Source organism: Cyprinus carpio, chromosome B16, assembly GCF_018340385.1.
Source record: "Cyprinus carpio isolate SPL01 chromosome B16, ASM1834038v1, whole genome shotgun sequence".
Lineage (NCBI taxonomy): Eukaryota > Metazoa > Chordata > Actinopteri > Cypriniformes > Cyprinidae > Cyprinus > Cyprinus carpio.
Genome location: NC_056612.1, coordinates 28276247 through 28285819, shown reverse-complemented (window position 1 = coordinate 28285819; position 9573 = coordinate 28276247). Strand labels below are relative to the sequence as shown.

At 37.5% G+C, this 9573-nt stretch overlaps 1 pseudogene; it reads left to right on the top strand.

Moving 5' to 3' along the window:
- The first annotated feature begins 1840 nt into the window (after window positions 1–1840).
- On the top strand, window positions 1841–8500 carry LOC109058744 (annotated as a pseudogene).
- The last annotated feature ends 1073 nt before the right edge of the window (window positions 8501–9573 follow it).

Sequence of the window (9573 nt, the reverse complement as noted above, 5' to 3'; positions counted from 1 at the left end):
GGAACATATTTGTAGAAAATGTAGCATTGCATCAGTGTCTCATCAATGGATGCTCTGCAGTGAATGGGTGCCGGCAGAATGAGAGTCCAAACAGCTGATAAAAAACATCACAATAATCTACAGCACTCCAGTCCATCAGTTAACATCTGGAGAAGACAAAAGCTGAAACAAATCCAGCATTAAGATGTTTTAAACTAAAATATGAGTCCATGATCCATAATAACACTTCCTCCAGTGAAAAAGTGTTCTGGTGTGAATCAGGAGAGAAATGTGCACAGATCAAGCAGTGTTTAAACATCTAAACAAATATGTGTCTGGACTTTGATGTGAGAGACAACAGGAAATGCACTTTAACACTTGAGGAGGCTTTTTTTATGGATTATGGACTCATATTTTAGCCAGAAGCTGCAAGCAAAAATGCCTTGACGGATTTTTTTTTTTTTTTTTTTTGGTCATCTTCTCCAGATGTTAACTGATGGACTGGAGTGCTGTGGATTACTTGTGATGTTTTTATCAGCTGTTTGGACTCTCATTCTGACGGCACCCATTCACTGCAGAGCAAGTGATGCAATGCTACATTTCTCCAAATCTGATGAAGAAACAAACCCATCTACATCTTGGTGTTACTATTTCAAAAGTGCCATTTAAGTCAGCATCTTCTTCAATGAATCATTAGGTTTATCATTTACTTTGAACAGTTTGACTATCTGAAAAACTTGAGAAGAATGTCACACACACACACACACACACACAGAGAGAGAGAGAGAGAGAGAGAGAGAGAGAGAGAGAGAGAGAGCAGGGTAAACACGCCTCCCTCTATAAACTGTGGATGTAAGTGTGGTCACTAGATCCATTTCATCAGAAACTGGACACTGAGGCAGCAGCTCATCTATACGAAGAGATCAAGATACCGTAGAGGACGTTCTGTCATTCCAGACATTAACCAACAGTGCAATAAATTCAGAATTATTTATCATGTTTTATCAAGAATCACGCTATAAAAGTGCAAAATGGACAATGTTCTGACAGGAACTTTGTAGCCGAGACGATGAAGGCTCTTTGGGCATTCAGGTACGAGATGTCTCTCTTCCTTCTTCTTATCAATATCAATACATTGATATATACATATTACTACAAAACACCATCATATTGATCTGATTATTTGGAGAATTTAACTAGCAAACATAAATGAAAAGTTAAAAATGATGGTATTGGTATACTGTGTAATAGACTATATTATAGTAGTCCCATGCATTATACTATACAACGAAGTTATAAAAAATAGTTCAGGTAAAGAACGTTTTGTTCACTAAAGATTCTGTTTGGCATTGTTTATGCTTTGCAACTGCATGCACTTGTTAATGTATGAAGACTGTCAACAAACAATTTTGAAATAATGCATGTATATTACGTCATGTATATTTTGAATATGTTTAAATTGTGGCTTTTTTGACTTTATCTACTTAATTTGATTCATCCAGTAATTTAAACAGGCGCTATGGAAATGTTAATTTCATTTTTATGCTAATATACTCAAAAAAATATATCGAAGATGAACTCTTAGCAGACAAATATAAGGTTGTTGTTTAGTTTGAGACCGGCTCACTACATATTATCCTACACTTATCAGCTGTGTAGGATATAAACTAACAGAAGTGGATTAGAGAACAAAACAAAACTCTTATTTGGTTTCCATGGAGGCTGCTTTCACGCTTAACAAATTATTTAGACAAAGCCACGCCCCGTCACTCGCTCATATTATTCAAACTGAAGCCCCACCTACTTTTCTACGCATTGCAATGAGCAGCCCGCCCCTTTCATGCGCGTCACCGCCTAATTAACATAACAGCCCCGCCTCCTTCACGCGCTTCATCCCTCAACCTTCACAACCGTCCGAGGCTCACCGGATTAAACGCAGATATATGGCTCTAAACATTAACGTTACCTCTCATATCGGTGCTCTTATTATTTCGTAAAAATTCCGCCAAAAAAGAGAAGACGGTTTACCTCAAATGCTCGCGATTTCTCCCGCGTAAGTAGCTCTCTGGGTTTATAAGCTAGCGTGTATCTGTTAGCCTCTCGTTTATATTTGATGACAATATTCGAGTTGTTTATTATCACTCGACTGCTTTCAGTCTGAATTAACTCGTTATGTTTTAATGTTGTTAAGATAAATAGCGTATGACTTGAATACCGGTAGCTGCTAGCCGGTTAAGTGACGGTTTAGACGGTTAATTTAAATCTTTAAAGCGAATGTCGGCGGTGTAATCGTCACAATTAAACACTAATGATGTCATTGTCCTTTGATAAGTTTCGGTTAAACCGCTAATAAAAAAAAAATAAATCATATGAGAAACCTTTTGTAATATATCGATGAAAAAGGACTTGTGAGTTGGCGCCTCATTCATTTCGGGTGTCTAATTTCGATATGTATTATATAAATTACTTATGTCTTTTTTTTTTTTTTTTTTTTTTAGTTTTAAGATAATAAACCGTTTGAAAACTTACGTGTAATCAGTTTAAAATTTGTTTAAACACTTTGTTTTTCTGTTTTATATTATATTAAAGTTAATATCACTAATAAAGTCACTAAAATTTATATTAAATATAATATATTTAAATACATATTGATTTTTCTAATAACAGTCTGTGTTTGTGTGTGTGTACACATATATATATTCTCCATTTTTTGTGTATACTTAATATAAAATGTCCTTGGAATATATTAGAAAAAATGTCCATACAGCTTATCAACATCAGTATTTTTGTTTCTTAATTTCTAGTTATATATACTTTATCAGCGATGCTGATTGTTCTACTATACTTATTGTTTTCTATTCTTCGACGCACCTCATTTATGATTTTATTGTTTTTGCAGGTGTACGTGAACTGTGAGAACAGCTTCGGGGCTTGTGTCCACCGTGAGCAGTTCGATTTCAACGCGGAGCCCCCTTGGGATCCCAGCTGATCGCTGGAGGGGTCGACCTCTGACCTGTCCCTGTAGGTTCACATCGCCGTATCCTCACTTCTGGTGTGCTGCTGTATACATGAGGAAGTTCTGATTTCAGTCACGCCACCCTCCCTTACGGAGCAGTTTCAGTCTGTAGCTGTTTTTAGACTGGATTGTCAAGGTCTGTGGAAAGTCAGTGACTCTTCTGACCCGCTGCTGTGATCGATGTGCACCGCAGGAGTCTTTCAGACATGGCATTGAATGTGTCCTACCTATTTATACAGTTAAAATAACCTAGAATAAAACGAGCATTAAATATAGCTGCAATTCCCAGCTGGGGTCCAACACGTTGATCCCTGTAAATGTCAAAAGGCTAGATGTTTTTATTTTATTAATTTTTGAAAGAAGAAATTTGTTTGTTTGTTTAAAAATTCCACTTTTGGCAAAATCTGCTAATTTTCTTCTTTAAAAAGAGACCTTAGGTCTATATTCCCACGTGTTCATAAATTACATCAATTTAAGTTTGGATAGTGCACTTTAATGCCTATTATAAAAAATGGGGGTGACAGTTAAAGGGTTAAATAAATGACTGTAATTGCGTATGCCCTATAAGCTTGCATTATTGATTTTTAACAAATGTCTTGTGTTTGCAGCGGATATCGCTAGGACCCAAGAGCTCTGAGGCTTCTCATAAATAGGTGACCTGTTTTATGCCTGTCAGAGCGTCAGATTACGGATGAGTATGAAGGGAACTCCGGATGAACCACGCTTTTCCGTTGAGCTGCTGGAAGGAAGCGCGGCTCTCCGAGATGTGATCGACAAACACATCCGTGATCAAACTCTTGTAAGTATAAAAAAAGAAAATCTGCTTAATTGTTTCATTCATTGTGCCTTTTTCTTGTGATAGCAAAGCGTCTGTTGTTGTTTTTTTCGCTTTAGGCACTGAAGAGTGCATTTTTGGTTGCTGACTTAGGGGTGATTGTGCGGCAGCAAGTTCGCTGGAGAGCTGAGATGGACCAGATTCGGCCTTTCTACGCGGTCAAGAGCAACAGCAGCCCTGTGGTCATTGAAATCCTTGCTGCTCTCGGAACTGGCTTTGTTTGTTCAAACAAAGTAAATAGAAAGTCTAGAATATGTCTCATCTCCTCTCTCTCGCTAAAACTAGACTATTCATCGTCTCATTCTATATTTGTGTCTCTCTTAAAGCTATTTTTGAAATTGTTTGCTGTGTTATGCGTGTCATCAGCTTTGGCTGCCGTGCTTGTCTTTCAGCATGAGCTGGACTTAGTGAAGGACTTTGGCGTCCCGTCTCAGGACATCATTCTCGGCGGCACGTGCAAACAGCTCTCCCATATCAAGTACGCAGCCAAACACAACATCCCCCTCCTGGTTTGCGATAATGAGGTGGAGCTGAGGAAGATTGCGCGATGCCATCCCAAAGCAAAGTGAGTCATCACACTTGCAGAGACTAGGCTTCTCACAATGCAAACATATGCAGTAAAGTGTAAAATATCACAGTTCTTAGTAGGGGGGGTGGGAATCTTTGGAAAACCTTACCATCCGATTCAGATTCTGGGAATAAAGATCCAAATTATATACAGTTACAGGTCAAAAGTTTGGAAACATTACTATTTTTAATGTTTTTGAAAGAAGTCTCTTCTGCTCATCAAGCCTGCATTTATTTGATCAAAAATACAGAAAAAACAGTAATATTGTGAAATATTATTACAACTTAAAATAATAGTTTTCTATTTGAATATACTTTAAAAATCTTTAAAAATCATTACTCCAGCCTTCAGTGTCACATGTAACATCCAGTCTATCACATGATCATTTAGAAATCATTCTAATATTCTGATTTATTATGAGTGTTGGAGACAGTTCTGCTGTCTAATATATTTGATGAATAAAAGGTTAAAAAGAACTGCATTATTCAAATAATAAAAAAAATTCTAATAATATATATTCTAATAATATATTTTCTTTACTATCACTTTTTATCAATTAAACACATCCTTGCTGAATAAAAGTATTGATTTTATTTTAAAAAAGAAAGAAAAAAAAAATTACTGACCCCAAATTACTGACCAGTAGTGTATATTGCAAAATATTAATATTTTAAAAACATGCTTCTTTTTTTTTTTTACTTTTTATTCATCAAACTATCCTAAAAAAGTATCACATGTTCTGAAAAAATATTAAGCAGCAGAACTGTTTCCAACTTTGATAATGAATCATCATATTAGAATGATTTCTAAAGGATCATTTGATAATGATCCTAAAAATTCAGCTTTGCATCACAGAAATAAATGATAATTTAAAGTATAATAAATTTAAAAACAATTATTTTAAATTGTAATAATATATCACAATATTAATTTTTTTTTTTCTGTATTTTTGATCAAATAAATGCAGGCTTGATGAGCAGAAGAAACTTCTTTCAAAAACATTAAAAATAGTAATGTTTCCAAACTTTTGACCTGTACTGTATATATGCATGTCACAAGCAAAAAGTGCTTTCCAGACAAGGGCAGTGAGGGATTTTTCTCTGATGATGTCATAGACCGTTGCAGCTCTAATTGGCTGATGCACTGGATTGTTTTAATACTGAACCGTCTCTTCTTAAACTGGTTTTCTGCGATAGGGTGTGTTGCTGCTGTTGACATCGGGGAGCTGCTGTGACCGAGAGGAGACGGCCATACCGTTCGGCTCCACACTGAAGGACTGCAGGCATCTGCTGGAGAGAGCCAGAGAGCTCAACCTGCGTGTCACAGGAGTCAAGTGAGTCTCTCTCGAGTTTTCAGAGGATACTGGAGACATTTAGAAGTTACAGCGGCCTCAAAAATGATTTGGACATCACCATTTCTGATGTCATAGTACAGTAGGGGCATGCAATATGTATCGTTTACAATAATATCCTAATTGTTGTTTTGACAGTGTGATAGTTGGCATTATAAAGCATGTCTCTCACGTTGCAAAAACAAAAATTTACGCATTGAGGGTACAACAATTAAGTAAATAAGAAGAGAATATTGTTTTTATTCAGTTTTGCCAATGAAAATGGTCCCAAAACAAAGCAGCGGTAGAAACGTTTCATTCCTATATGAATCAGTGTTTCTGAACGAACCAGTGATTCATTCATTAAGACAGACAATCGCTTTATTCATGAGTGAATTAGCAATTAACAAATTGGTTTTAGTAAATGATTCTGTGACTCGCTTATTAAGACAGAGACTTGCTGCCACCTACTGGCGGTCTTAGTTCAAAACATTTTAAACTATTGTTAAAAGCTCTATTCAGAATATTATTTTAAAGACATTGATCTCATAGTAATATTTATGCAGTTGTAAATGCTGCTTCAGATGCAGCTTGTGTGCCACTTCTGTAATGGAAAAATTGGTTGATTTCTTTTGATTGGTAACAGTTTATAGCTCAGTCTTATTCTAATTGACTTTATTGTTTAAATGTAAAAATTTGACGCAAAAGATGATGCATAGATCTAATAAGGATAGAAAATGCCCTTATAATAGTAAAATGCCTCTGAAAATCAGTTTAAAGGCAAATATACTTCTATGCCGTGCATTAGATATAAAAGCTAGTGGGTTAAACAATTAATAATTGAGCTTTTCTCAGAACTAACTTCAATTTTTTTAATGATTCTTGCACAGTTACGCCAAGGACGTTTATGCAGGAAGTGAATGAGTTTTAATGTCATGCTCTGCTCACAGATTCAACATTCCCAGTTGTTGTCAGGATGCACAAGCGTTCTCTCGTGCGGTCTCTGACGCCCGCTGTGTCTTTGATATGGCGGTGAGTCATCACTCATGCAGTCATGGATCGACTATAGATCTGATTGTGCCATGAGCTTCCCTACTGAACCCGAGCCAATGATCTTTATTTATCTAAATGTCACTTTCAGTATTTATTCCCGTCTCGTTAACGTATTTCCCTCTCGTTTGATCTTAGGAGGAGCTGGGCTTTGAGATGAGTGTTCTGGACGTCGGAGGAGGCTTTGATGGAAGAGAGGCACAGTTAGACGAGGTACTGTTCTGATCTTAGGAGGAGTAGAGGTTGTTTTTGCATTTCTATGCCCCTCCCCCAACCCTGAGCTTCTGGTGTTGTTTTGTGTGCAGGTCAACCAGACGCTCAAACCCATGCTGGACATGTATTTTCCTCTCTCGACCGGATTGACGATCATCGCTGAACCCGGAGCTTATTATGTGTCATCTGCCTTCACGCTGGCCGTGAATATAATCGCTAAGAAAACAGTGGCTCGTGATTTCAGTGGTCAACCACACACAGTGAGTGCAAGTCATCATATCATGTTCAGAATCGTCAAAAGGGTATATAAATGTATGGAAAGACTGTTATGTATATAATATCTAATAGGTGATAGACTGATCATAATGTGTTTATTGAACTCATGTTTGTGTTTTTTCAGATGCACTGTCTGCGAACGACGAGCCTGAGTTTCTCTACTACATGAACGATGGGGTTTATGGGTCTTTTGCCAGTAAGCTGCTGTGTGAAGATTCAATATCGATGCCTTTGGCACACAAGGTAAATATTTCAAAATGTGACTTTGATCCAATCTATAAACATCAGAGCGAACATTTACACAATTTACACTTTTTTTTTTTTTTTTTTTATATGTATGAAAAGACATTTCAAAACACATTTCATACATGCAATGGTTTAAGTAGATCTCTTTTATAGTGAACGTGTTAATAATTACTGCATTTTGAAGTTTTACATTTCTAAGAAAGATCTTTAAATATAAAAGATGTGAAACGTCCACGCTAAATATTAAAGAAATGTGTGAACCGATAATGCTTCACTAAAACTCAAAAAATAAATATAACTCCAGCAAATAGATAAGCTCGCACGCATAAGAGTAGAAAAGTTGCTCACAATATGCTTTTATTCAGAGGCCAAAACAAACAAAACGATGTGAACTGAAAACATGAAAACATCTCGTTCGTGCACGGAGCAGTTATTTGGCTTCTGAATTAAAGCACATTGTAAGATAGTGTTCTACAGGTATGTGTGTGAGCTTCTCGTCTCGTTGGTCATCTTTGTGACTGAGGCCATCGCAGGCTGTTAAACTGATGCTCTCAGTGATCTTGTGGTGTTTTGTCAGGAGGTGAGCGCAGAAGAGCCGCTGTTCTCCAGCAGTCTGTGGGGTCCGTCTGCTGATGATCTGGATCAGGTGGTGGAGCGATGTCTGCTTCCGGAGCTCAGTGTCGGAGACTGGCTGCTTTTCGGCAACGCAGGGGCCACATTCACTAACGGAGAGGAACACAACCCGCCCGTCTTCTACAGCATCACCGAATGCGACTGGTACGGAGTCAATCCTGATGGTATTTCAAACCCGGTGCATTTGTTTTGCTCTTTAATCAAGTTGTTTTTTTCCTCTCTGTAGGCAAAGAGCTTCATAACCTTTGTGGCGTCACGTTGGACGTGAGGATGAAGAACTTCTCTCTGGTTACCCACGTTGCACTGCAGCCAAACATATCCGAGGCGTCCATTTCCACCAACGGCGTAACATAAAGCCATCTTATTAGTGTGTTATTGTGAACTGACTTGAAGCACTTAAGAACCTGGAGTGGGTCTTCTAAAGAAGCTTCAAATGTTCTGAAGAAACTTTAACTGGGACCAGAGCTCAGGAACAGTGTTATCGACCAGAACCATAACTGATAGATATACAGCAGATAGGGTGCGATTAGCGCTTTACAAATGGGAGCGTTGGCGTTTACAGATGCACTTAATGGATATTCAAGTCCGTTTTATAAATATGTATAAACATATAGTATTTCAACTTACTAATGGAATCAGTTCATGTACCCAAAAAGGGCGAAGTTATTTATTAAAGCTCGTTAAAGTCTAGTTTCATGACGTCATTAGAATGCTTTTAAAGAACATGGCACTTGTTTTTTTGTTATGTGTATTAAGAATCTGGACGTTTAACTGGATAATTGCGATCTTTGTCCTATCTTGAAACTGTTGCAGGAATAGTTCAGCAAAAAGCACTGTGGTATGGACAAAATACAATGGAAACTTTCTAAACTGTTGAAATTAGGCATGGGCCGATTACCGGTTTTGAGGTATACCGCGATTTGAAAATGTCACGGTTTCAAAACCATGATAGAGTTCTATTATACCGGTCCCGGTGCGGTATGCAGCGCGCTGTTTTCCCATGAGTACTCCTCAGAGACTGAAAGAGTGTGTGTACGATGGCCGAATTTAAGGCCCCGGGTTAACTTCACATTCAGCGTATTCCTTCTGTAATAAAGAATTTACTCTCTGTTTCCTGGACTGTTGCACAAACTGTGTGGCAATGCAATAATTTTCCAAAATGTCATTTATGTGAAACATATGAAGTCTGGTAACGCGCTGTTAACACAGACCAGCGATGCTGAAGACGGAGGCAGACAGAGAAAATACTGTAGCAGGCAGATCACTCACTGTTCATGATGCACAACTATTGGAAGAAATCCTCAATATGATTTGGGGTTTATATGAATGTGTGTTTCTGAGGAGAGCTGACTGTCTTCTGAAAAGGTTTAGTAGTGGTATAATTTCACAAAGATTGTCAGAACATTTTTTTTTTTGCTATTCAAATT